Source organism: Physeter macrocephalus, chromosome 19, assembly GCF_002837175.3.
Source record: "Physeter macrocephalus isolate SW-GA chromosome 19, ASM283717v5, whole genome shotgun sequence".
Lineage (NCBI taxonomy): Eukaryota > Metazoa > Chordata > Mammalia > Artiodactyla > Physeteridae > Physeter > Physeter macrocephalus.
This window is the reverse complement of record NC_041232.1, coordinates 14,810,839-14,838,545: the sequence shown is the minus strand read 5'-3', so window position 1 is coordinate 14,838,545 and position 27,707 is coordinate 14,810,839. Positions and strand designations below refer to the sequence as shown.

General features: G+C 47.8%; 1 protein-coding gene across 1 annotated transcript in view; it reads left to right on the top strand.

The window, feature by feature from the left end:
• KSR2 (kinase suppressor of ras 2) overlaps positions 1–27,707 on the top strand; it is a 414,563-nt gene that overhangs the window by 371,314 nt on the left and 15,542 nt on the right. The window lies entirely within an intron of this gene.

The following is a 27,707-nucleotide window of genomic DNA, read 5'->3' as shown; positions in this document are numbered from 1 at the left end:
GTGATGATGCCAGCAATAACGGAAATGATAGCAGCAATTAGGAGAAGTAGTATATTTTCAGGTGCCAAAGCCTTGGCGCTACAAAGAGAAGATGTTTTATGTTTATTATAATATCAGATGATATGAGTTGATTGCTGTGGTTTGACCTCTTAGGTTTGTGACCTAGCTCTGCTCCAGGCTTGTGCCTTGGCCACGTGGCTTAACCTCTGTAAGCTTTGAGCTGCCCAGGAGATGTCAAGTCGGGGCTGGATATACTGGTCTAAAGCTCAGATGAAAGGTCGGGGCTGGAAATAAGTGCATGTGAGTCATCTGCGTGGAAGTGGTGATTGAAGCTGTGGGCTTCAGCTGACGCTGAGGTCATCCTCCTCTCTCCCCTAGATGACCCTGGAGGGTCATCCAAGGGCAGAGCCTGGAAGCCTCTCCAGCACTGGGTGGCCTGGTCAGGAAGGGCCACCCTGCACAAGAGACTGAGAACAAGCAGGCAGGGCAGTAGAAGCAACCAGAAGCACCTGGGGTCAGGAAGCCAATCCAAAGAGGCTCCTGCCGCCCAGCTTCCCTGCCCCCAGTCCCTCCTAATGACATCGACATGACTGTGTTTTATTTTCCATAGGGCACTTCTCACCACAAGATAATATTTTGTTCCTCAGTTTGTTTGCTGCTTGCCTCCTTTCCCTGCATCCCCTCCCCCCGACCTTAGAACATAAGCCCCAGGAACGCAGGACCTCAGCTGTTTGACACACCTCTGTGTCCCCAGCCCCTAAAATATAAGGTCCTCCTTAAATACATTTTGAATGAATGAATAACAGATTCCAAAAATACATTCGCACACGTTATCACAGCCTGCTTCTCTAGGCAAGTATAGTAGCAAACAATGAATGATACCATTTACTTAAAATCACTGAGGAATGAGTGGGACATAAGTAAAATATAGTACAAACCAGTCATGGGGTGGCTATAGGATGCGGGAGAGTTAGTGGTGATGGCAAGAAAAAAGATGCCAATAAGGTGATGTAGATGATGAAAATACAATAAAAAGGCTGAATATTTTGGGGGTATTTGCCTCCAACACTCATCCTGTATAAGGTCCTGGCCCTGATGTTGGGAATGAAAAGAGGTGGGCACGGCCTCTGCAGCCGTGGCACTTACAGGCGGACAAGTAGCTGAGTGATTCTCAAAGGGTCCTAATTGCTGCCATAGGATCATAGGGGGCTGGCTGTGGGGCCCCAGAGTGGCCCCCTTATCCAACCAATTGGCCAGATGGACAAGAAGGTATTGGCATTCCCAGTAGAGGGGCCGGCACATGCAAAGGGCTGGAGGTTAGGGGACAGCAAGACCAGGGGGATGGGGCCACGATGGGACGCAAGAGGCAGGAACTGGCATGTAGGTTCCGTATGGGGAATAACCAGAGACAAGAAGCTGGAGATGGTCTTAAAGGACCTCGAGAGCCAAGCTAAGGACTCGGAACTCTTCTCCTAAAGGCAGGCGGAAGCCACCCAGAGTTGTAACCAGAGGAGTGACAACGTCTGGTTTGCAATTTAGAAAGACCGCTTTGGGGCGATCCCTTTTCTTAGGAGAGCTTGTCTCAGGATTGTTGACGTGTTTCCCCGATTTAAGAAGGGTGTGGACAGTCGGTGTTGATCCTAATCTGACGTCAGTGGGAACCAGCGCAGGTTTTAATGCCCTAGGTTCTAAAAGATCCTCGGCTCGACTCCCTAAGGGGAAAGCAACTGTGAGCTGGCAGCCCTCTGGAAATGAAGGCATCTTCAACAGCTTTATTTACCCCAGTTAAAAATAGCCAGCTGCAGTCCCATGTTTTGTAGGCAAATGTGGGCAACATCAGCTCCTTAACATGTGTTCCCGAAACCAGAGGGACGGTTTCTTCTGCACTTCTGGCAGGCGGTGGTTAAACAAAGATTCAGGAGCACAGGGGCAGCTTCACCGAGGGAGCTGAAATTGTAATGAAAAGCTGGTTCCCTGCAATCTGATCAACTTGTGTGCGCATTCTGGGTTTTTTGTCTTCCAGATCATTTTAACAACCCTCTGAAGTAGGCACCACACAACTCTGCTGTTTATAGACAAGGAAACAGGGAGAGGAAGCCCGGTGCCTAAGGTTATAAAGCTAGGAAGAGGCGGGTTTTAAACCCAAGACTGTGTGTTTCAGACCAAAGTCGGATGAAACCATCTTCTTGTCCTCTTTCCCTTAGACATACCTAAGTCTTTCTCCCTTCTCCATGCCCCGTGGACCTCTTAGAACCCTCCACTGCTGGGTCCTCTCCCCCGCGGAGGGCAACAGTTGCCCCACGTCCTAGTCAGATTCATTGTCCGAGCCACCAAACTTGCCAGTCTTGTGACTTGTTGAGTTGGCCCTGGTATTTGTCCCTTTCCCTCCCTCCCTGTGTGGCAGACTCCAAGGTGGCCAGAACGGGCAGAGAGCGAGAGATGTCAGATCAGTGGGTTTTCACCCCTCTGGGAACTCGCCAGCCCTGGGGTAGGGTTTGATGGTTACCTGGCTGGAGTTGCTTGGGCACTGCTCAACTTCTGCTTTGTCCCTGCCTGATCGTGTTTAAGATAATTAAGCCCATAAATCAAATAATAGATATTGACTCTTTGTCATGGAGTGTATCAGAATTGATTGACCCCTGGGAATACTGCTTTCCTCAATCGATGAGGAGCTGGGGGGATAAATAAATCTTGATAATAACTGGCAAGAGAAAGATCGATAGGTATATTAATATACGCATTGGGAGCATATACCTTCAAATGTGAAATAAGAGTTTGTTTTGGCAGAAGGGGAGAACAGGAGAGGCAGACAGAGACTGACCATATCCCTAGACCCAAGCAGGGTACCAGGCACTCGCTGATTTTTTTGGTGAACTGCAGAAATCCCAGGAGAGATTTGCCTTAAAGAGAAACTATATGTAGTGTTTACTCTTTCTAGTCTCTGGGTGTCCAAGGGTGTCCAGATCCCCTCTGCCCAAGCGCTGCGTTGTTCTGTTTGCGTTTGGCCTTCCAGTGTCAACTGGAAGGAAAGAGGAGGGAAGAACTGGAAACGGTGGTGGGGTGGGGAGGGCAGGAGAGGGGATACTGGGCTGCATAGGTGCTGACAACACACACTGAGAAAGAGATTGCAGAACCACATCAGGTTCGCGGAGCAAAACCAAGAGTTGGGTTGAGTTTGAGGGGCCACTGAATCTTTCAAGAGGCGATGTTAAGTAGGCTTTTAGATAAATCGTTGTTCAGAGATGAGTTCTAGCCTAGAGATATAAAACTGGGAGCCATCTGTGCTGTGAGACAGTAAGAGCCGTGGGCTTGGGGAGCTGGCCCGGGGCAGTGCTTCTCAAACTTGACTGCATATTAGAATCCCCTGGAGGACTCATGCAGACACAGATTGTTGGGCTCTACCCTCAACTTCGGATCCAGTAGCTCTTGGATGGGGGCCTAAGAAATTGCATTTTTAACATGTTCCCAGGTGACGCCAATGCTGCAGGTGTGGGAACCTCACTTTGAGAACCAGCGGCCCTGGGGGAAAAAAATCAAAGTGAGAACAGAGGGTTCCTGCAAAGACTGCTAAGTAGGGGCCAGAGAGTCGGAGAAAAACCAGGAGAGTGTGTTATCATGGAAACCTGGGGCAGATGGTGTTTTAACAAGAGGTCCTTTCAGCTGGTGTTGAAAGGACAGGCAAGATGCAACTGGAGAAGTGGCCCTCAGAATTCTTGCAGCCTTAAGAGTTTGTTGGCTTGTGGATTTATACCTACTTGCAGACTTCCCTATTCACCTGCTCAGTGACCTGTGATACCTCCAGCTGTGATCCTAGGTGTCTGTCATGTGCGTTCCAGGTTAGGGCTAGGATTCAGGTCGGAATGGAGCTCTTCACCTTCCAAACCAGAAGGATGATGGGACTGTTTCAGTGATGCTGGTGACAGAGATTGGAGGGGTCTGAGGCACAGCTGGAAGATCCATTCCCAGGAACAGCCCAGCAGGAAAGAGCTGAAATTCATCAGAATGTCTGTGTGGCGTCGCTGAGGCCGGAAATGAATCTACTCGGGGGAGACGTTCTCTCTGGGCGCTGCGCTGTGTTGTTTTCAAAACCTATCAGTGATGCTCAGCCACCACCATCCTTTTAAAAATAAGGGAAGTTGGTTGCTTGGCTGAATCATTGTTGTGAAAAGGCACTGTGAATATTTATTAAGGGGAACATTTATTGAACATCTACTACATGCTGGGTACTGTGCTAAGAACTTTACAGATATTGCTTCATGTAATTGTTGTCCCCGTTGGGCAGATGAGGAGCCTGGGACTTGGATGAAGTGGTTTGTGTGAGGCTGAGTCAGGGTCTAACTTGACCTTTCTGAGCCCAGAGTCTGAGCCTTAACTCCACCAGGCTGTCCTGTGTCATCTTAAACTGAATTAATTCTTTGTTTGAATTTTTTTTTTTTTTTTTTTTTTTTTTTTTAATATTTTTTTAATTACTTATTTTTTTCTTCCAGTTTTATTGAGATATAATTGATATGCAGCACTGTATAAGTTTAAGGTGTACTGCATGATGATTTGACTTACATCATGAGATGAGTACTGCAAGTTTCGTGAACATCCATCATCTCATATAGATACAAAATTAAAGAAATAGGAAAAAATATTTTTTCCTTGTAATGAGAACTCTTAGGATTTTCTCTCTTAACAACTTTCATATGTGACCTACAGCAGTGTTCTTTTTGGCTGTTCTCCAAGGCCCTCCAGCTCAGTGTCATAGTCTGGCCACTTCTCTCACCCTTGGGAACGGAGTCAAATTTATGGGAATTTCTCCCCGTGTAGACATTTTAAACTGAAAAAGAAAGTTCTTGCACATCAAAGTCAAGCTTCTGTGGATCTTCGAGTGCCTGGCCTTCTGGATCATCAGAAAATACCAAGTTGATGGTCACCAAAAGAGCCTGTGGGGAAATGTTTAGTTTACCAGTTGTCCGGATCTGAGTGAGTAGATTTGGGTGCAGATTTACCAGCACAAGTTTTTCTTTTGTATTTGTAATGATTTAGCCTTTCTAAGCCTCGGTTTTTGCATCTGTATGATGGAGATAATAATAATCTCCACCTCATGGGTTTACTGTGAGGACTAAGTGAGCTCATACATGTAAGACACTGAGAACAGAACCTGGCACACACTGATTGCTATGTAAGTGTTAGCATTTGTTGTTATTGTTGCAGTTTTTATTACTACTAGCCCTGCACCATGGGTACCCAATGGAGGTGACAGAAATACAACTCATGTCCTGTGCTGCAACAGAAAGAACCTCAGATCTGAAGTTAGAGGAGTTCTGGGTGAATGCTCTAACCTGATGACTTGCTGACTGTGTTACCTTGGACACGTCGTGTCACCTCTCTCAGTGTTCTCATCTGTAAATCGGGGATAACATACTTCCCTGGGTGGCTAGGAGGAGCATATGAAATGCCAGAACTGAAAACTCTTCATAAAGTGACCAGGACTAGAGAATTGTGGGATAATTTAAAATCACATAATAAGAACAATAATAATAGTTTATGAAGCACTGAGTGTATGTCTGGCAGTGTTCTAAGCACTTTGACTTTTCCCAGCTACCAGATAAGGTTGATACTTTTGTAAGGGTGGAGGTGGGACTTGAACTTAGTTCTGCTACTGTCAAAGCAAGCATACACAAGTAGTTTCTTGGCAAAGAGAACTTTCTAGTTGAATTAGCAGGCAGCAGTGACCCAAGTTTAAAGTTGGGATGGCGACTGAGGGGGCCTGCAATCAGTACCACCTTCTTGGGGCTTAAGCCCTCTGGTCTGTGGGGAAGTGACCATCCTCAGGCTGCGGCTGACGGATGAGAAGCAGAGCTCCCCTCTCCTGAGCCCTCTTGTCATCTTCTCTCTTTGATGAAAACAAAGAGTCTTGTGGCTGAGAAGTTGCTCTTGCCTTTAATCAAAAGGTTTGTCTCTGAGTCCTCTTCAAAAGAGGATTCCCTTTCTTCTAGGTGTTCAAAAGACCCAGAGGAGCACCAAGCAGGGAACAGATCAAGTACTTTCAAAGGCAGGGAAGGGGTCGCAACCATCTTGAGCATTTTCCCAGCTGAGGCCAGTCCCTCCAACGCAGTTATTAGCACAGCCCGTTGGGATTTGAGGGACATATCAAGGAGTCTCAGCGGACTTGTTTGGAAGTGTTTGTAGACCATTGAGAAGTGTCATAGCATCTCTCTCGGTCACTGTAATCTGATCTCTCTCTGAGCAGCAAGAGCTGCCTGTGACAGTTTCTCAGAATTGGAGATGCTGCACTGCAGCCCAGTGGATTATTATTCTGTCTTGTTAATAAACCACTGTTTCTCTGGCTCAGCTGGCCTTGCGGCCCTACCTTCTGCAGGACCTCTGCCCCCTCTGGCCTCCCTGCTCTCCTTCTTCCTCTTCTGCTTTCAGCCTTGATGCTGGCACACCCCTGGGGCTGATCTTACCACCCAGATACGGAGTATAGAGATGAAACACTGGGGCTGTTTACATAGCATCCAGAGCAGTGGGGCTCCCGTCAGGTGCCGAATGTGACAAGGGAAGAGCTCAGAAAGAGGAAGGAGCCAAGAATTCCTTCTGCTGTCGCCTTAGACAGGCCTTTAACCTTTCAGTTTCCTTGTTGGTGAAATGATTATAACATTACCTCCTTCATCCTCAGTGGGGTCATTTACATCCTTGTCTGGACCTGGTTGGCCTAAGCTGAACCCTTAGAAGTGAATGACCCTCATCTGTCTATCTATCTTCTCATCAATTTATCCATTCACCTTATACCCTCTCCCCCTTCATAGACCTGTCCACCCACCCTTCCACCCATCCCACATCTACCCACCTGCCTTTCCCACACATTCACCCTTCCAACATCTGCCTTCTGAACTACCCATCCATCCATCCATCCATCCTCCCACCTATCCATTCAGGCACTCAGCTACCTACTCTTCTAATGATCTAGCCATCAAGCCATTCAGCAAATAGTTGTTGAGAGCTGTTCCCTTAGGCACTGTCATTTACTGGGAATGAGTAAATTCTTCAGGGATGTGATGGCGTCACTGTGTCGTAATTAAAGCCAATCCTCGAAGCAGCTCAAGATGGCAGGGTTGAGCGGGGAGGCTGTGGTCAGCATCATTCTGGTGTCACTGGGCTGGAGCCAACAACAAATGAGTCTATGGAAGCATCCACGGACGGGAATTTCAGCAGACTGCACATCTGTGGAAGGGAACTGTAGGCCGTATTCCCAGATATGAAAAGAGAACAGACCACCCAAATGAAAAACCAGGCAGCAAGGCTAAAAGACTGAGAATCACCTTTGCCTCCATGTTTCCTTCCCTTCGGTTCAGATTTTTGTGGAAGTCTATGCTGAGAAGCGTGGAAGCTGAGACCCTAGTGATAAATGGAGGAGGAGAGGGTGGTCAGAGGGTGATCTTGGGTGGTGGGAGAGGGGGAGGAAAGTGCCCGTTTAGGAGGCTCTGAGGTAGCTTAGCACGTTTGCCGAAGGTTGGTGGTAGGGAGGGGCCTGCAGGGCCGATTGTTGCCTGTGTTACACCCCATTAACTCCCAACTCATGATAATTTATCAGTGGCAGGCTGGAGTTTACATATTCATTATTTATTGAGAAAGTGTTTGCTAAGCAAATCAGCAGTTCAGACAAGATCACAGGGAGATAGGTTTAACCCACTCAAGAAATCCAAGCAGAGCACATTCATTGTCTGAGGGCAGGTGGAGCTGCTGGTGACGGACGGACACCCACCGGCCTTCATGGTTCCTGCCTCGCAACCTCAGAACTCGTCACTTGCTCTCGAAATGGTCTCTCTCTAAGGAACACATCTCACCCCCTCTCCTGCCCCATCCAGTCCACATTTGACAGTCAGCTCTGTGTTGCCATTTTAGTATCACAGTAAAAACCCTTCGGTCAACCCTAGGAGGAATACCTTTGGAGTCAAGCGTCCAAACGAGGTCAAGTGTCCAAACCCCTTACCTTTTGTGAGATGAATGGCCATGGCTTTCTTTAGATGTCTTGAAGATCTGGTCCTTTTGTTTGATGAGGCATGTCCCTGGAGCCTTTTAGGTTCTGTTAAAGCAAAAAGAGGATCCTCACACCTTTTCTCCTCCAGAGAGGAGAAATCTAGACCTGCATTCCAGTCCGGGCTCCCTCACTTAGTGTCCCAGCAAGATCAGGAAGTTACTTCCCCTCCCTGAGCCTCCGTTTCCTCCCCTGTAAAATGGGGGTGATGAGAGTACCAAGCTCACAGGGTTATGTGGAGGCTTGAAGGTGGTGAAGCCGGTTGCAGGCTTAGAACAGTGCCCATGAGGACTGCTGGGGAACAGGGGTGATTATTTAAGCACACACTGTGAGCCAGGCACAGCAGTAAGCCCTTTAGAAGTATTATCGAAATGAATTTTCAGAAAAGGGTGGTAGGCTCATTAAGTCCAGCTTACAGATGAAAAAACTGAGGCTCAGAAAGATAAAGCAAGGAGCAGTGGTGGAGCCAGGATTCACACCTGAGCATTTCCTTGACTCTCCGGAGGATGGTTTTATCACCCTTATCTTGCAGATAAGGAAACTGAGGCCCAGGAAGGTTAAATAATATGTCTGGGTTACTCAACTAGGAAGCACCTGAGACCGTGTGTTACTCTGAAGCCCATGAGCTCTCTCTTGGGTCTCAGTCAGCCTCCACCCTCGGAGTGGAAGATCCAGGGTCTGCTTCTGTCCTGGAAAAGCCCCCAGATTGGACTCCCCCCCTCCCATCTCCTGGGTGTGGTTTTTGAAGCTGCACTAGGAAGTGACAGGCTTGTGGGCAACACAGGGCTGTTCTGACACCAAGAGGATGGTATTTCTGCATCTCTGAAGTGAACAGACCCTCATGTGCACACAGCAAAGAAGAATAAAATCACAAACTGAAATTGACAACTCATGAAAAAAAGTATATCAATGTTTGCTAAGTGGGAAAAGAGGCAATATTGGCTAGGGAGAGAAATGTCATTTTCAGGCTGCCAAAAAGAGTGTTAACATATAACATGGAGAGCCAATAAAATCTATGGTCTAGTTCTTCTGAGCCACCTGGTTGAAATAATTTGTGAAATTTCATCTGAGAGCCTTGCATGTAGCTCCTAATCTTGGTAGAGATGACGTTCTGTTGGCCCAGTGTGGTGGCATGCTTTGTCAACGCTGAAGGCTCCTTCCCAGTCGTAGATGCTCAAAACCTGTGTTCCCAATCAGAATGTTCAAAAGTGGCTTTAATAATTCATGTATCCGTTCACCCACTCGTCCATCCATTCATCCAGCCATCCAACACATGAGAAACTCAGCGATCGTTATACCAGGTAGGAAGGGTTGAAACAGATGTGCAAAGGGTGTGATGAGAACTCAAGGAGAGGGGAGGTGGGGTGCTTCCTGAAGAGTAAGACATTTGGAAGAAATAGAGGAAGGGTGTTCTCGACGGAGGGAACAGTATAGGCAAAGGCGAGAGGGTAGGAGAAGCAAGATGCCACATTTGGAAAAGTACCAATAGTTCAGTTGGGTTGGTACTGGGGGGTGTACAGTGGGCACCAAAATGTGACGTCTCTTGACCCTCAAGGGCGAGTAATCATAATAATGGGAGTGGATAGTGATTGAGTTCTACTGAGTGCCAGGCACTGTGCCAAGTGTGTTACTTCATTATTGACTGCTCAGGCCACCCTGAGAAGTGAATGATTATTCATCTCCATTTTACAGATTAGGCTCTGTCTTGGTCTGTTCAGGCTGCTGTAGCAAAATACCACAGACTAGGTGGCTTATAAACATCAGACATTAACTTCTCACAGTTCTGAAGGCTGAAAAGTCCAAGACCAAGGCTCTGGCAGATTCAGTGTCTGATGAGTGCCCACTTCTGGGTTCACAGATGGCTATCTTATCACTGTAACCTCACATGATGGAGGGGGCGAGGGGGCTGTGGTTCTCTTTTTATTAAGGGCACTGATCCTTTTCATGAGGGCTGCACCCTCATGACCTAATCACTTTCCAAAGGCGCCACTTCCAAATACTATCACATTGGGGGTTAGGTTTCAACATATGAAACCTAACACATTGGGGAGGGGAGACACAAACTTTGTCCATTATTCTGTCCAAGAAGTTTTGTTACTTGTCCAGGGTTCCCTGGGTGTAAACCACAGAAGCACACCTCAGTTTGAGCAGGAGGCTGGGGTGATCTGATGGGAAAAGACAGAGACATGAAAACAATGGTCTGGGTTCTGGTCTTGGGTGGAGGGAGTAGCATCCCCACGTGCTGGCTCCAGGGTTTGGGTTAAACCCTGAACCTCCGTTTCCTCAGTATAAAATGGGGCCAACTATACCCATTCAGGCAGTGTGCATGAAATGACGTAGCACAGAGGACAGTATAAGGACTGACATGCGGTCAAGATTCTGGTCCTAAGCTAGGTAGAGTGAATGGTCTGGCTGGTCCTAACTTCTCTTACATACGTCCTGGCCTCAGGCCTGGGCACCCCCTCCCACAAACCTCCCCAGAGCAAACCAAAGCACATGAACCTTGGAGTTCGAGGTGGCTGGGGCTTCGCTTGTCAAGATCCCTGCATCTTTGCCCTCAAAGCTTTGTGGATAGAAACTAGGGCGCCTCTGGGATTTAAGGAGGCCTTGAAGGGCAAGATTACCTGGGTGAACATCGGGAAGGATTCTCTTGGTGCCCTGAGATTAAGAGCTTAAGGGGGAAAAAGAACCCCAGATGAACCTGAGTGATGATTCTCGCCCATATCCAAGAAATTGGCACACACTTACATTTTGTTCCTGTACCTTCTAAATTGGTTTGGGGGAATGACAGGACTTTCAATTGAAACAGATTACCAGGGTAAGGCTTGGTGACTAATGGAAATATTCGTAATAGGATTACATGGCGTTTTCATCTTTCCCATGAAGATGCAACAGTGTCACGTGACAACCTTTTGGGGCATTTTCTGTTTTTAAATGATTGAGAGGTTAGGTCACATCCCTTGGCTGACTTTCTTTCTGTCTGTGGGAAGCAGGAGAAAGCCATTAACAAAAACGTGAAATTGAATCTCACTGAGCTTAGGTTCCCATTTGCCTTTGCTTCTTTTTTTTTTTTTTTAACATCTTTATTGGAGTATAATTGCCTTACCATGGTGTTTTAGTTTCTGCTTTATAATAAAGTGAATCAGCTATACATATACATATATCCCCATATCCCTCCCTCTTGCATCTCCCTCCCACCTTCCCTATCCCACCCATCTAGGTGGTCACAAAGCATTGAGCTGATCTCCCTGTGCTATGCGGCTGTTTCCCACTAGCCATCTATTTTATATTTGGTAGTGTATATATGTCCGTGCCACTCTCTCACTTCGTCCCAGTTTACCCTTCCCCCCTCCCTGTGTCCTCAAGTCCATTCTCTACGTCTGCGTCTTTATTCCTGTCCTGCCCTTAGGTTCTTCAGAACCTTTTTTTTTTTTTAGATCCCATATATGTGTGTTAGCATACAGTATTTGCTTTCCTCTTTCTGACTTACTTCACACTGTATGACAGACTCTAGATCCATCCACCTCACTACAAATAACTCAATTTCATTGCTTTTTACTGTTCTCCATAGTGGCTATATACATTGACATTCCCACCAACAGTGCAGGAGGGTTCCCTTTTCTCCACACCCTCTCCAGCATTTATTGTTTGTAGATTTTTTGCTGATGGCCATTCTGACTGGTGTGAGGTGATACCTCATTGTAGTTTGGATTTACGTGTCTCTAATGATTAATGATGTTGAGCATCCTTTCATGTGTTTGTTGACTATCTGTATATCTTCTTTGGAGAAATGTCTGTTTAGGTCTTCTGCCCGTTTTTCGATTGTGTTGTGTGTGTTTTTGATATTGAGCTGCGTGAGCTGCTTGTAAATTTTGGAGATTAATCCTTTGTCAGTTGCTTCATTTGCAAATATTTTCTCCCATTCTGAGGGTTGTGTTTTCATCTTGTTTATTGCTTCTTTAAAACCACCGTGCTGCCCAGTTACATACAAGTGGAGGTGTCTGTGGGCCATTTGGAAAAGAACCACAGTTCTTCAGCACAGAGGAAAATGCAGCTCCCATCGCGGAGACTGGTTTCCCTGGTGATGGTTGCTGTAGAAGCGTGGCCCCAGCCGGAGTATCTTATTTTTATTTTACTAGTTTGTCTATTTCCATTTTCTTAGGCCCTCACTCACTTTATCACTATGTGATTCAATGCTGTTTGGGGCTGGTGGTACCCGTCCTACCTGCTGGGACACCCCCACACCTGCAGACCTTTCCCTTCTGCCAATTACCGATTAACCAGGTACTATAGTCAGGATAGGATAGGCTTGTGCTGCAGTGACAAACAACTCTGAGATCTCTTTGGCTTACTCAAGGTTTCTCACTCATTGAGTTTGCTATATAGTTTGGGCGCAGTGCTCCAGGGGAGCTGTCTTCCATGAAGTTACTCAGGGATCCAGGAAACTCCAGTCTTGTGGCTCTACCCTATCATCATAGGGCCTCCACAGTCACCATGGCACAAGGATGCAGATTCGGCGATGGGCCTCTCACTACCCCAACCAGGAAGTGCTAGGGGTCACTTTCCATTGGCCAGAACCAGTCCCGTGGTACTGCATAACCACAAGAAGACTGGGAAGTGTGGTCTCCAGGGGAGAATCTGGGAGGGAGCAATAGGAAACAGAATTTGGTGAGCACAGGACATTGTCTCTTCCATGCAAGAGTTTTCTAATTTAATCCCCCCAGACCTGGAAGGTAGATTTTGCCTTGTCCACCGGCATTTATCTTCAGCAGCTTGCCCAGAGGCTCGTAATGTAAGAGTTCCAGGCCTGGATCTGGAGCCCAGTTCTGCCCAACTCCAAATTCTCAGCTCCTAACCTCTGGGCACTACTACCTGCCCGATGAGTTCTCTCCTTTCCACTCTCTGTACCTGTTTCTACTTCTAAAAGGAATGATTCCTCACAGCACACTCCCCTGTCTCTGGATGCTTTTCTCTTCCTCTTGGGGTAATGAAATGGTAGTTCAAGTTCATTTCCCTCCCCGTGTTCATCCCAGGAATCCTGCCCATCCAGCCTGCCTTAGCCCCTGGTGTTCTAGATTTATCTATTGATACAAAGCTTCAAGTGCAAAGGACACAGTGTTCCTTGCTGTCAGCCTGGCAGAGGCATGGGTTCTATAAAGTTGGAGGAACTCCTTCCCTGGTGAAATTTCTTCCCAGGCTGAGAAATCAGATTTTTTTCCCGTTTACCAGACCAAGGTTCCTCTATAAATGCCATGGGATGAAGTGAGTAGGAATTTTTGTGAACTTCCAGCTTTTTCTTTTTTAAACAACTTTATATATAAATCACAAAATTCCCTTATCCATACAGTTCGATGGTTTTTAGTATATTTACAAAATTGTGCAGCTATCACCAGATCTAATTTTTTATTGAAGTATAGTTGATTTACAATATTTTATTAGTTTCAGGTGTACAACATAGTGATTCAATATTTTATAGATTATATTCCATTCAAAGTTATTATATGATTTGAGAACATCTTCTCACCTCAGAAAGAAACCCTGTACCCATTAACAGTCACTGCCTACTCCCAGCCCCTTTTACCCCCAGCCCCTGGCAAGCTGAGCCTCCAGTTTTCAGACAAACAATGTTTTCATTGGAGCAGTTTGGAGACTGGGGGAAATGAAAACACAGAGTGCTTTTTAAGGGGTGAGGGAGGCTGTGGCCAGTTCTGGAGTAGGCATGACACTACCGGCATTACTTTCCAACTGCAGCCACAGAAAACATACCCATAGGTAGACACAGGTGTACCTATAAATGCAAAGACAGCCACGTGCGCACACACACAAGGATGCACATACATAAATATACGCACATACTATTACATTCCTGCACACATACACACATGAATTCACTCACGTGTGTACACCCGTGTTCATGTGCACGTAAACATGTGTACAGGCAGAGGTCCTTGCCGTAGAAACAATGCACACATACATATCAGTATGCACAGATGTGTCCTTTGCTACACTGATCCTTTGGTGGCAGCAGATCGGGTCATCTCCGCCTCGTGGCCCTGTCCAAGCCAGTGGTCTGCAAGGAAGGCATTCTAAAGCAATTTGGGATTTACCTCACTCGGCTGAGCGTTCGTCCAGCTAATTTCATGGCCAGGGGCTGCCTGGGAAGGCTCTGGTAGGGTGCGGTGTGGGGATTCAGGCAGGGAGTGGCAGAGAGGAAGAGGCAGGAGACTTAGAAACGTGTAAATTGTATGACATGAACTTGGCATGTGCTTCCGGCTGGGGTGACGGCGTGTCGGGCTTGGGGCCATCCTTGATGGAGCCTCCTTCCAGTCGGGGGTGGCGGCTGGCGGTGCATCCTGTCTCCACTGTTGTGGAACTCAGACTTGCAGAGAAGCTCCTGGCCTGCGTTTGCACTGGTCCCACATCTCTGGACTTCTCCCGCATCACCCCAACCGAATCCGCAGCAGAGAGCTGTGCCCCTGCATCTGTGGTACTTCTCACCCGCTGGGCTCCGCGTCCCCACGCCTGGCCGGGAGTGTTGGCTCCATGCCCGTATGGATGGATGAATGGTTGAATGAATGAATGAACGAATAAGGGAGTGAATGAATGGAAAACCCACTTGACCTTGACCACACCCAGTTCTCAGTGCAGAGGAGAATGGCTCAAATTTGTCAAACTCCTAGTTCTAGCAGCCCAATTTGTGTTGAGCCACCCCAGTTCCTTAGAACAAAGGCCAACAAACATTTTCCATAGCGGGCCAGACAGGAAGTATTTTCAGCCATGTTCTTTGGTCTCTGTCATGACTACTCAGCTCTTCCATTGTGGCACGAAAGCGTCCACAGACAGTATGGAAACAGGGTGTGGCAGTGTGCCAACGAAACATTATTTCGCAGAAATTTGAATTTCTTATAATTTTCCCAAGGTCACAAAGTATCATTCCTCTTTTGAACTTTTCAAACTTTTATTTAAAGGTGTTTCCAACTGGCTGTGGGTTTGTCATGTATGGCCTTTATTATGTTGAGGTATGTTCCCACTATGCCCACATTCTGAAGAGTTTTTATCATAAATGGATGCTGAATTTTATCAGAAGCTTTTATTGAGATGATCGTATCGTTTTCATTCTTCGGTTCGTTAATGTAGTGTATCACACTGATTGATTTGTGGATATCGAAAAATTTTGCATCCCTGGGGATAAACCCCACTTGATCATGGTGTGTGATCCTTTTGATGTATTGTTGCATTTGGTCTCCTCGTATTTTCTTGAGGATTTTTGCGTCTGTGTTCATTGGTGATATTGGCCTGTAATTTTCTTTTTTGTGGTATCTTTGTCTGGTTTTGGTATCAGGGTGTCGGTGACCTCATGTATTGAGTTCGGAAGTGTTCCTTTCTCTGCAGTTTTTTGGAATAGTTTCAGAACGTTAGGTGTTAACTCTTTAAATATTTGGTAAAATTCACCTGTGAAGCCATCTGGTCCTGGGCTTTTGTTTGTTGGGAGTTTTTTAATCAGAGATTCAACTTCAGTACTTGTAATTGGTCTATTCGTATTTTCTCTTTCTTCCTGGTTCAGTCTTGAGAGACTGTACCTTTCTAAGAACTTGTCCGTTTCTTCTAGGTTGTCCATGTTATTGGCATATAGTTGCTTGTAGTAGTCTCTTATGATCCTTTGTATTTCTGTGCCGTCCATTGTAACTTCTTTTTCATTTCTAATTTTATGGATTTGGGCCCTCTCCCTTTCTTTTCTTGCTGAGTCTGACTAAAGGTTTATCAATTTTGTTTATCTTTTCAAAGACCCAGCTTTTAGTTTCATTGATCTTTTCTATTGCTTTCTTCGTCTCTGAGTTTTCTGCTCTGATCTTTGATTTCTTCTAACTTTTTTAGCTCATGGGCTATACAGAAATAGGCAATGGCTTGGATTTGGCCCTCGGGCCGTAGTTTGCAGCCCCTGTCTTAGGAGCTTGGCTCTAGTAGGCCTGCATGTCTACACTCTGCGAAATTCCCTGCAACCCTGACCTACAGCAGTGTAGACAGTGGGCTAGTTGGGTGTGTCCTGGGGTCGCCCAGCGCCAGAGGCCTTCTCAAAGAAGGGAGAGGCAGTGGAAAGCCCAGGAGCTTTGGGCAAACGGGACCCAGATTCTGCCTCCACGTTCTGGCCAGAAGGACCCTGGACCAGGCATTCATTCCCTTGGGCTTTTGCTTCCTCGTTGGAAAAATGGGAAGATGAAAAGCCACCCCCAACCCCTGGGGCTCTCGTGAGGATGAGATGAACTACAGGCTTGTCTCAGGAGCTTGAAAACGCTGGTTTCCTCGTCCTTCAGCCTCTGTTCTTTCCATTTCCCAAAGGGGCCAAGTAGCTTAGGGGTTGAGAACAAGATGCAGGTGTCAAATAGACTGAGGGTAGAATGCCAGTTCTGCTTCATGGATCTGAGCTGCATGAGCTTAGCAAACGACCTCACCTGCCCGAGTCTCAGTTTTCCCATCTGCGAAATAGGACCAGTACCTCCCGAAAAAGGTTGAGGTCAAGAGTACGACTAAATAAGATCATTCGTGTAAAACCTTTAGCAGAATGCTCATGGGAAGGTTCAATGAATGATATTTCGTATTCTTAGGAGGCAGTGTGGCTCTGTGGCTGTGAACCCACGGTTTAGTCTCAGACAGGTCTGGGTTCGAGCCAGGCTGTGCCAGTTGAAGCATGACCTTGGGAAATTCCATCCCCCTTTGTGCGTTTTGGTTTCCCCATCTCTTCCATGAAGGAAGTGGACCCAATGATTTCTAACACTAGTCTACAACTTGAATTCTAGAAATTTCTGTACATGTTTTCTTACACCATGGCCGGGTAGGTTCCAGGCTCAGGTACATTCCCAGTGTCTCCTAGGAAGGTACACTTCTCCCCTCCTTCTTCCCCCTTCCTCCTCCTCCCCCTCCCCTCCTCCCCTGCTCTTCCTTCCCCTCTTCCCCTCCCCCTTCTCTCATGGGTGGAAAGGACACAGCTGTTTTGTGGGGTTATACCCACCATTCAACTGTCTGCCCTTTCTCCTTTGCCAGCCCCACAGTCATTTTAAATATCAAATAGTCAAATCCATCTTCTTCGTTCAGGATTGAGTTTTTTCAAGGTGAGAGAGTTCCATTGGGACTTTCAGGTAAGGGCCAGTCCCTGGCTTTGTGCCCTGACCAGGCTATAAACCCTGTGCAGAAGACAGAGGAGCAAAAAACTGCTTCCCTCCCTGAGAGTGACAGCCAGAGAGTCTTCCAAGCAAGACTGGGCTACTGGGAGGAGGAATTCGGTTCCAACTCTGCTTTCTCATTTCAGTTTGTCACCCTTTCAATATTTTCCAAACTGTCTATAGAGTAAACATGTGTCTGGTTTCATTTCCGTCTGACTCAAAGGTGCTTTTTTCCTTTTTTCTCATTTTACAAAAGTAATACGTGTTTGTTGGGGAAAAATTAGGAAAGAGAGATAAGCAGTGAGAAAAAAGGTTTTTGCAAAGCTTCTAATCCCATGACCCGGGACTGGCCCTGCTAACACCCTGGAGTCTATCCTCTCTGTGGGTTTTAATGCATATAAATTAGGTGGTGTATGTATATGTTTCAAAAACAGTAATTCAGTTGACTGTTTAGCTTAAAAAAAATTGTGGTTCTGGTCAGGGGGCAACAAGAACTGATGTGTTTTGATATCCAGCCCCAGAGGGAAGGACCCGGGTCGGTCTGGTCTTTTTGTGCCACAGGGAACCTTGTACAGGGAACCTTGTGCAGGGGAAAGGCTGGAAGCATCATTGCTAACTGGATCTGGTTTGGCTTATGGTCTGTTTCGTGTGCTGAGCCAGCAGGGAAAGACCTGCCTCGGCACTGAGCGCATCTCTTCCAGCTCCCGCGGACGATGGGAAAAAGGAAGGGGGTCGCAGTCACTCATTCCTTTGTTCATCCATTCACCGGTTCTAGAAGCATTCCCTGAGCACCTCCCCTGGGCCTGGCCCATGTGTACTGCCTGCTGGGCTTGCACAGGTGCATCCAGAAGTTCTCCAGACCCCCTCCGATGGTCTAGCCCTCTGCAGCCTGCCTTGCCTGTCTGTGGGTAGCAGCTGGGAGTTCCCAAACAGAAGCAGCAAAGGGGCAATGAGGCCAAACGAGGGCTGGCCCTGAATTGAAAGGGTGGAAGGAGAGGCCTAGAGTTGGGAAGGGAGGGAGGCGGGTGAGCTCAGTGGATAAACAAGGGTTTCCAAGGTCAGGCCCTCTGAGCTGGGCCTGGCCAGTTCCTGCTTTGCTAAACCATCCTTTCCCAAGGGATCCTATGAAATCCTGGAAAGGTGATTCGAGACCTGGACTCAAGTCCTGACCCTGTCACCTACTGGCTGTGGGGACCTGGGCAGGTTACTTAACCTTCCTGCATGTGCATTTTTCCATTTGTAGCATAGAGCCTCCCCTCCTGGGAAGGCTGGTGTGAAAAGGTCTCAGTTCAGCGCCTCGTGGAGAGAGCGCCATCAACTCCAGGCAGTGCTAAGTAGCAGGTATGAAACCTGCACGTAGAGATCACACACATACTCATACGTATAACCGACCCCTTTGCCCGAATCACCCCACCTCACAGCTCACAAAGCACTCTGAGTTCCAAAGATTTCAGGTAACTTGCCCAAGACCACACAGCCAGGAAGGGACAGCAGTTTTGCTCCGGTGATTCTGATTCTGAAGTGTATGCTCCTGTCCAGGCTGACTCATTGCCTTGGTTTCCTCATCTGTACAATGGGAATAACCAGACCCACTTACTCAATGTGCTGATGAGTTATTCAATGCGATGCTGCCTGGGAACCTTTTGGCTCTGCCTTGGTCCCCTGGGAGGCCTCTGGGAGATGGGCGTCATCCTAAACAAGACGATGCCTGCCTTTCTTGGAGAGATTAGATAAGGGGCATTTGGTGAGATGTTGCCAGAAATCAGTCCAGAGTCTTTGCCCTGAAACAACAGGATGTGTTGGGAAGGGAGTCCCTGCTGTCCCCTCCTGAGATGCCAGCCCTGACTACCTGTTCATGGAGGACCCACCTCCATCCTCTCGTTGTGTGCCTGATCCCACGTGCATTTCTCCATGGCCCTCGTTATGAACTGCAGTTATTCTGTTTGCTTACTGTCTCTCTCCCCCGCGAGAATGTCAGCTCCGTCACCAAGGAAATGGCCCTTTTGTCTTGTCCCTGCACATATCTGGCCTGTAGTTCCTGTTAATACATAATTGGCAGGAGGGGAGGGTTTGCAGGCCTGGAGGTTAATGAGTCTGGATTTCCCAGAGGGTGGGACAGGTACCACTGGCCCCAAATAACATCAAATCACATAGTGGGGGGGCATGATTTTCCTCTTCAATTCTCTCTCCATCCTTCTGGTGACATTAAGGAAAAACTCTTCATTCAGTGCTAGTATTTAACACCTTCCTAACCCTTACTTGCTAAACTTTTTTTTTTTTAAACAAAAAGAGGAGGCCTTAAGCTCTGACCATTTGTCAGACCGTGATGCCAAGCAAGGATTTAATATTGTTTTTTAGTGGGTTTGTTTTCGTTGTATGTATTTCCACATTTATATGGGGCTAGAAATTCTGGCTTTCCTTCTGGTAATGATAGAAGGTAACAATAAAAGTTTCTTTCTAAAATACACGTATTTTTCAGAGGCAGTGCATCTAAAGAAAACTATTAGCACGTGGTAAATAATGAGTTGGCGGATCTGGCAAAACTCTTAAGGTAGTTTTGGAATGGTTGCAGTGTGATGGATTCTGAGTGAGACGCACAGTCTGACCCTTAGCAGACGCTGAGAAGAGATGCTGTAGAGTTTGGGAGGAGCATGTCCTGGAACGCCTCTGGACAGGGTCAAGAAGAGCGGGTCTTGGATGGTGGCTGGGCCACAGAGTGTGGTGAGAGGCAAAGGAAGCAGCCAGGAGTTCTTGCAGTGAGCTGAAGGCCCGCGCCTCCCTGGCTGGCTGCCTGTGCCCTTGAAACCCTCCTTCTCTTATAAAGCACAGACCAGGGAGGGCAGAATGTCCCAGTCAGGGCCAGGGGTACCCCCTAAAATGGGCAGAACCCCCATCTCAGTCCTTGAAGGTCCCAGAGCATTCAATGCTTGGCCTGTCTGGATTTAGCAAAATCGGAGAGAAGAATGCAGTGAGATCGAGACTGTAAGCTTCCTTTTCCCTCCCGCTTCTCCAAGCTTTGCAGGGATGCATTTGGAAAAAACAAAAAAAAACCTGAAGCCCTTCTTTCAAGTGCTGCTAGCTCCTGCTTTGCGTATTCTGATGCCTGGATGGCCACCTTTCTTGTCTGGCTGGGACACGAGCCTTCCCTGGCCAACGCCTTATTTAATGGAACTCTATAACTCTTCATTTCCTGGACGTACGGCAGGTTAAGCAGGTGGCAAACAGCTGGCATTTCTCACTTGCTTTCTGGCAGTTCCCATTTTTATAGGAAGCTAACCTGGCATTTTTTTGTTGTTGTTGTTATTATAAAGCCCCAGAGTCCCAAGGTTTCATATTCTCGGTGTTAGATTCACAAAGGGCTTGGAAGTTAGAGATTGCCTGCGTCTGGAATTGGATGGAGCAGCAAATTGTCGCTTGGCATGTGATTTATTTGCTCCAGGGAGAGGGAAAGAGTGGAGGGCAGTTAAGTGGGTTTCGAGTTTTGTGGGGTTGGGGATGCTGAGAAGTGATTGAGGAGGAGAAGCCGCCAAGGGGTTGTAAATCCCTTCTGATAGAACTGAGTATTTTTAAAGTAACAGCTGACTTTGAAACCAGATGCCTTGGGACCTAAAATCAGGCAGAGCTGAGACTGTTTCCACCCACCTGTTTCTTTTATTCGGAGGATCAACACTTGGGGAGGGCAGCCACTGGGAGATGCTCTCTAGAGCCCGGCCATATGGCCTTGGCTGTGCAATCAAGCATGCTGCATTGGTTTGGCCCCAGGGCCTTTGCACTGGCTGGTCCCGTAGCCTGGAACGCTTTTCCCCCAGATTTTCACACAGCTGGTTTCCTTCTTCCTTTTCTCGCAGCGTGGCTACCTCTCTGGAGCAACTTTCCCCGAGCCTCCTAACTAAAGAGGCCCCCAGCCCCACCACACTTTGTCCGATAAATCTGTTTATTCTCTTCATGGCACTTGTGCCTCTCTGAACATCTCATCGATTTGCTTGCCTGCTTGTTTATCACCTGACTTCTCCTCTGGCCGATCAGCCCCAGGTGAAGATGGACCTGTCTTGCATTCTGTATCTCCTACACCTAGAACACCACCAGGCCTGCGTGGCACTCACTAAAGGGACAGTGATTGTGAACTTCATGATCTCTGGGTCTCAGTAAAATAAGATTGGCTTGAACGGCAGTTCTCCAAGTGGGGTCCCCAGACTACCCACATCAGCATCGCCTGGGAACTCATTAGAAAAGCACATTCTCAGGGCTCACCCCAGACTCCCAGAATCGGAATCTCTTGGGGTGGGAACAGCCCTTTGTTTTAACAAGCCCTTCCAGGGGGTTCTGATGCACACTCAAGTCTGTCAACCATTGCTCCAGTGCTTAAATACCTATGAGGTCCAGGCAGATGGTGTCAATGCAGGAAGTAGACCAGGTGTGGCAGAGGAGACCCTACATGCCCTGTCTAGGGACATTGAAATGTAAGACCAAGCCTGCCCAAAAGCCCAACACCCCATCCTTCTCAAATAGGCCAATTGTTACCCTTAGAACTCCCCAAAAAGCACACGAACAAATAAGCCAAGAATGGTGAAGACACAGGCCCCTGAGAAATTGTTTTTCTTTGGTTGGATGTGATACATGATGCTCTGATGGGACTGTCACTCCCTGGAATCCTGGAAGAGGAGGCCTGGCCATGGGAAGCAGCTGTAGCATTGCATCCATTCGTTTCTTCAGAAGCTTTTGTGTGTTGGGAGTACAGCAGCAACCAGATAGGTTAGACACTGCCTTCGTGGTGTGTACCGTCTGGAGGGAGAGACAGCCTCTAATCAAAGACTCCAGCTGACACGTGTACAATGACGGCCATGACAAGGCCCGCAAGGATGGAGTGCACAGTGCCACGGGGTCTGACGGGAATAGGGACCTAGCTGGGGAGGCTTTTGAGGACAGATGGGGAGAGCGTTGCTGGCTGAGGAAACGACCCGAGCAAAGGCCCTGAGGTAGGCTGGTGTGGCTGGAGCTCTGTGAGTGAAGGGGTGGAGCTGTCTGCAGGGGCCAGACTGTGCAGGGCCTTTGGGCACTGGAGGAGTTGGGTCTCTGTCCAGAGGGCACTGGGGAGTGACTTGCTCAGCTTTGCATTTTGAAGCCACCGCTCAGAGTGCTGGCTGGAGAATGGATTGGGGAAGCCGGAGCAGCCATGAGGGACAGTGCGGTCATCCAGGCAGGAGAACATTATTATTAGAAATAGTATTAGAATATGACTAGAAATAATAATATTAGAATATTATTAACCATGATATGATCCGTGTTCAAGGAGCACACGTTCTGGCCAGGCGCTGGGCCAAGCGCTGTCCTTCCGTGACCCTCTTTCACCCTCATGCCCTCCTCTGCGACAGTACTTACTGCCCCACTGGGTTAGTTTCTGATTGCTGCAGTGACAGATGACCACAAACTCAGTGGCTTGGAACAACAAACATTTATCTCTCAGCTCTGGAGGTCCGAACTCCAAAATGGGTCTCACAGGGTTAAAATCAAGGCCTCGAAGAGCTGCCTTCCCTTCTTGGGGCTCTGGGGGAGAATTCGCCCCTTGCCTCTCCCAGCTTCTACAGGCCGCCTGCCTTCCTTAATGTAACCACTGCTGCAGAGTCCCTTTTGCCATGTAAATGTTTACTGTTTCTGTGGATTGGGCTGCGGATGTCTTCCGGGGACCGTTATGGAGTTGACCGCACCCACGGTTACAGATATGGACACGGACGAGGCACAGTCCCCAAGGCCCTGTGGGCTCAGAGGGGGCGGAGCTGGGCTGAGAGCCGGTCTGTTGGTCTTCAGAGGAGGTGGCCCCCAGCTCCCGTTCCCCAGCACTCACGCTGGCCTGGGTCCCCGGCCTCGATGCTGAGGAGTTTGCGGGAGACAAAGGAAACGGCTGCCACGGCGTCCAGGCTTCTTTCCCAGCCGCTGTTTGTGCAGAATGAGCCAGTTTGGACAGAGGCCCTTGGAGAGAAACCTCTGGATGGTTTTATCTCACTGTTTCTGACAAGCCTCTTTTAGGCTGGTTTACATCAAACGTCTTTCATTTGCCTTGCCATCTGGGCCATAGGTTTACCGCGTCACCTGAGATATGGGGTCAAAAATAGCATTATCTGAGGTGCCTGGGGCCACGGTCGGAAGAGATGTTGACCTACAGACGAGGTGGGAAATTCCCGGTTCATCTCCTCTTCTTGGAAAAACATGATCTTTGTTGCAGAGGGAGGTACTGTGTGTACACTAGTGCTTGGGCCTACTGCCCCAGAAGCTAGAGAGGTACTAAATGTATCCTTAAACCACTGAAACACCTTCCCTTGACGTCCAGACTGACTCTGCTACTGAGGCCTGCGGACCTCATTTATCTTCATTGCCATAGGTCATGTTAGTAGTGCTACTGTAGCTACCATTCACTGAGGGCCTGTGATGTGCTGGAGCCTGAGAAGATTGTTAAGAAACAAAAGATGGGGGTTAAGAGCATAAACTCTGGAGCCAGCATGCCTGGGTTCAAATCAGCTCTACTTAACCTCTCTGAGCCTCAGTTCCCTCATCTGTAAAAATGGGGCTGATCCCGAACTTCATGAAATCAAAGATGCCATCAGTTAGAATGTGTGCCGTTTCTTTCATGTACTACGAAGAGAGAAGGGCAGTGCCCGTGAAACTGTGACCTGTCGATGAATGCAGAACACGTTCTGATCTCAGAGATGTTAGTTACAATGTGAGGAAATGCACATTGGAATCAATGAAATACCTCGAGAGTACCCACCTCCTGGGGCTCTTGTGCTCAGGCTGGTGTCAGGCACATAGAAAGGGCTCAGTCCACGTTAGCTGGTATTGTTTCTATTGTCCCCATTTTACAGATGAGGAAGCTGAGGTTGAAGTCACTTCCCGAGGTCACCCAACAAGCAGTAAATGGTAGAGTTGGGATTTGGGTTCCCTCGGCCGTGTGTCTCTTTCATGGCCCCCAAATTATGTCTAATAACAGGGTACCCACACCATGGATGAGATGAGAGATCAGGAACAGGCTGGCACCATGGCCATGTGTCCGTGAGCAGGTCCTCCACCCCTCTGGGTCTCCACATCCTCACCTGTAAGAGGTGGGTGATAATGTGGACCCTGCAGGGATGCTGGGAAGGGTGCCTGGATGTGAGAAAGGTCCCACATGTGCTCAGTAAACCTTCATCCTCTCCTCGCTTCCCTTCCCCACCACCCAAGCACAAGCAGCTTTCAGGGCACTGGCGTTAGCCACAGAAATCCCAAGCTCGGAGCCGTTGCCGTGGATAGTTGGACTGACTTGCCTGGACAATTGGAGCCTTGGGCACCCTGGACACCTGCCTAATGCCTGCTCCTGCTTAGAGCTCAGCCCTCACCTTCAACTCAGCCTCCGATAAACACCTGAGCAGGCACAGCCAGGCCTGGAGCCCCTCATTCCCCTGTAGATGCTGCCTCTCGGGGCTGTGTGAAGCGTTTAGAAATAGTTACCTGGGGTGTCAATATTGGCTTAGATTTTAAAGCTTAACACTATTGTATTAATTGTTCATCCTTTCCTCACTGATTTTTTTTAAGTAAATTGTTCTTGGAAGGATAACGTACCTGCCAAAGTGTTCAGATCCTAAGAGCGCAGCCTGATTAATTTCCACTTAAATGGACATCCATATAACCAACACCCAAATCAAAACGCAGAGCATCACCTGCCCCCAGCTGCCCCACCCCCTCTCCATCCTCCCCACCCACCAAGGGTCACTGCTGTGCCGACTTCTAACACATGGACCAGTTTTGTCTGCTTTTGCACTTTATATAAATGGAGTCATTCAGTGTGTGTGTGGCTTCTTTTGCTCAACATTTGGTTTAGAACTTCATGTCTTTTGCGGTTAGCAGTAGTTTGCTTATTAACAGTCCAGTATGAATATATTTTGTTATACGGATATATCATAATGTATCCATTTTTCTGTCCGTGAACATTTGGGTAGGTTCCAGTTTGGGGCTATTATGAATGGGTTGCTAGTAACATTCTAGAATATTCTAGTACATGCTGGTACATGTCTATAGGTGAATATGCGTGTGCATGTCTTCTGGATACATACTTAGGAGATGAATTGCTGGTTATGGCTTATTTGTATATTTCACTTAAGTAAAAGTGCCAAGCTGTGGTCGTACCAGTTGATATCTTACCAGCCAGTGTGTGTGTGTTTGTGTGTGTGTGTGTGTGTGTGTCCAGGGGCTCCAGATGCCATAAGGTAGTGAGAGAAGCAAAGACTTCAGCAGCTGCAGCTGGAAAGGAGGATGTGAGCAGGGGAAAGGAAACAGGGATGGACATTTGGAGGCTGCAACTTCTATGCAGTTACACTGAGTGTCTGGGAGGCTTGGAGCCTGTTGCGATTGTTCGCTTGGCCATCTGCAGTGGGGACATATTTCTTCTGGGCTCTGGCCTGTAATGAGTGTAGGTGGCTGTTCAAGAACAGAGTCTCCAGGGGAGGGAATCCATCCACGGTCTCCGCCATCCCTAATACTTTAATGTCACTGTGGTCTAATTGGCTGTGCAGCGCACTGCCCCCCTCCACCTCACCTCCAGCAGTAGCAACCCCAGTGCCTGAGACAACAAGGCGGGGACAGCCCTGAGTCACCATGGCTGCCCCTCGCCGACTTACTGGGCTGCCCCTCGCCGACTGACTGGGCAGCCCTGGACAGGCGGGCGAATCAGACTCCCTGTGAGTCAGCTACCCTGGGAATCTCACCTTAAGCAGGTGAAGAAATGAATCTCAGTTGAAGATCATGGATGATTATAGGTAGCATGGTGGGTAAGTGGATACGTGGATGGGTAATAGACAGAAGATGTGTGTATAAGTACGTAATTGACATATAATTTGCACACAAGTATGTGTATGTTCACCATTGTATTGATCATTTACCACCTCTCAGAATAGCCAGAGTTTCATGAATACTTACTGTGTTGGGCATGGAGAGTTGCCTACACCTTGACACGCCTGATTTCGTGTGATTCTCCTAAGAAACCTTGTAAAGCAAAAACTGTCGGCCTCGTTTTACAGATAATGAAACTGAGGCTCAGAGAGGTTAGCTCTCCTGCCCAGGGTCACACAGCCACTGACTGACAAACCACGGTTCTAAGACAGTCTGACTCTGGGCCCCTGTTCTAACCAGTGTGCTCCACTCCCCACCTGCTCCTTCTCTCATTCAGTCCTCATACTAACTCTGTGGGTGGATATCATTAGTTCCCTTTGATAGATGAGGAATCTGAGGCCCAGAGAGGTTAAGTAACCCATCCAGAGACACAACGACACATGATAAGTAAAGAACAGAGCTGGAATTCAAACAGATCCCTCTGATACCTGAGTTCTGGCTATAACCGCACAATCTCAGCTAATTCAAGCCCACAGCAGGGCTCGGTAACTATTAAAGGAATGAATACAATGCCAAGAATATTTTAGCAATCGAGTCACAGATTAAAAGAAAAATTCATGCCATCATTTAGACATAGATGGAAAATGAACTTTCCTAATGTCATTCCTTCTTCTTTCAGCCAATATTGGATGTGATGAACCAGATGTGATGCTAGGGGCTGGGGCATGCTATGGTGAATCTAGAACTCATTCATTCACTCATTCATTCATTCACTCATTCATTTGCGGACTGTTTATCGAGTTCCTGGTCTGTGTGCACCAGGATTCAGGCTCATTGCAGAGGAAAAGGATGGGTAAACACGCTGGCAATTAAATGAGGTGTTACTGTCACTGTATAATGTCCTTTTTCATCTTGTCATTCATCTTGAACCAGTGGTCTTCGAAATGAGCTCAGTGAGGCTGAAAATAGTTTGAAAACCCTCTATCCAGACAGGCATCTGCTTTGGGGGAGTGTTACTGGTGTTTACACACCCCTGTCTAAAGGCTTGAATACATTATTCACTGATGGTACTTAGTACACATCAGCGACTGCTTTGCTGGTCTTTCATCACTTTCCCCACACACCAGTGGATCCTGGCAAGTGAGAGCAGCTGGGCCGAGGGGCCGGCAGAGTGCCGTCTGAGTGCTGTCTGAGGACCCCAGAAGTTATCAGTTTACAAGCAAATTTTCACCTGTGAGAGCCTGTGTTAGACGGTACGTGGCAAAACCTGCTTCTGGGCTAGGCTAGACTCTGCAGGTGTCCTTGGATGCTGGGCGTAGCTGATAAAGGTCCTGAAGAACCCCAAAGGAATTGCTCCCAGACCCGAATCCCAGAACCAGAACTGAAGTCCAGTGCAAGGCTGTGGTGGCTTAGTATCTCACAGGCATAATAGTGGCATGTCCACACACACCCACTCTCTATGTGTCACTTTTGTGTGTGTGTGCCGTGTGGCTTGCGGGATCTTTTTTCCCCAACCAGGGATCGAACCCGGGTCCCGGCAGTGAAAGCACCGAGTCCTAACCACTGGACCGCTAGGGGGGAATTCCCTCTATGTGTCGCTTTTTTTTTTTTTTTTTTTTTTTTTTTTGCGGTACGCGGGCCTCTCACTGCTGTGGCCTCTCCCGTTG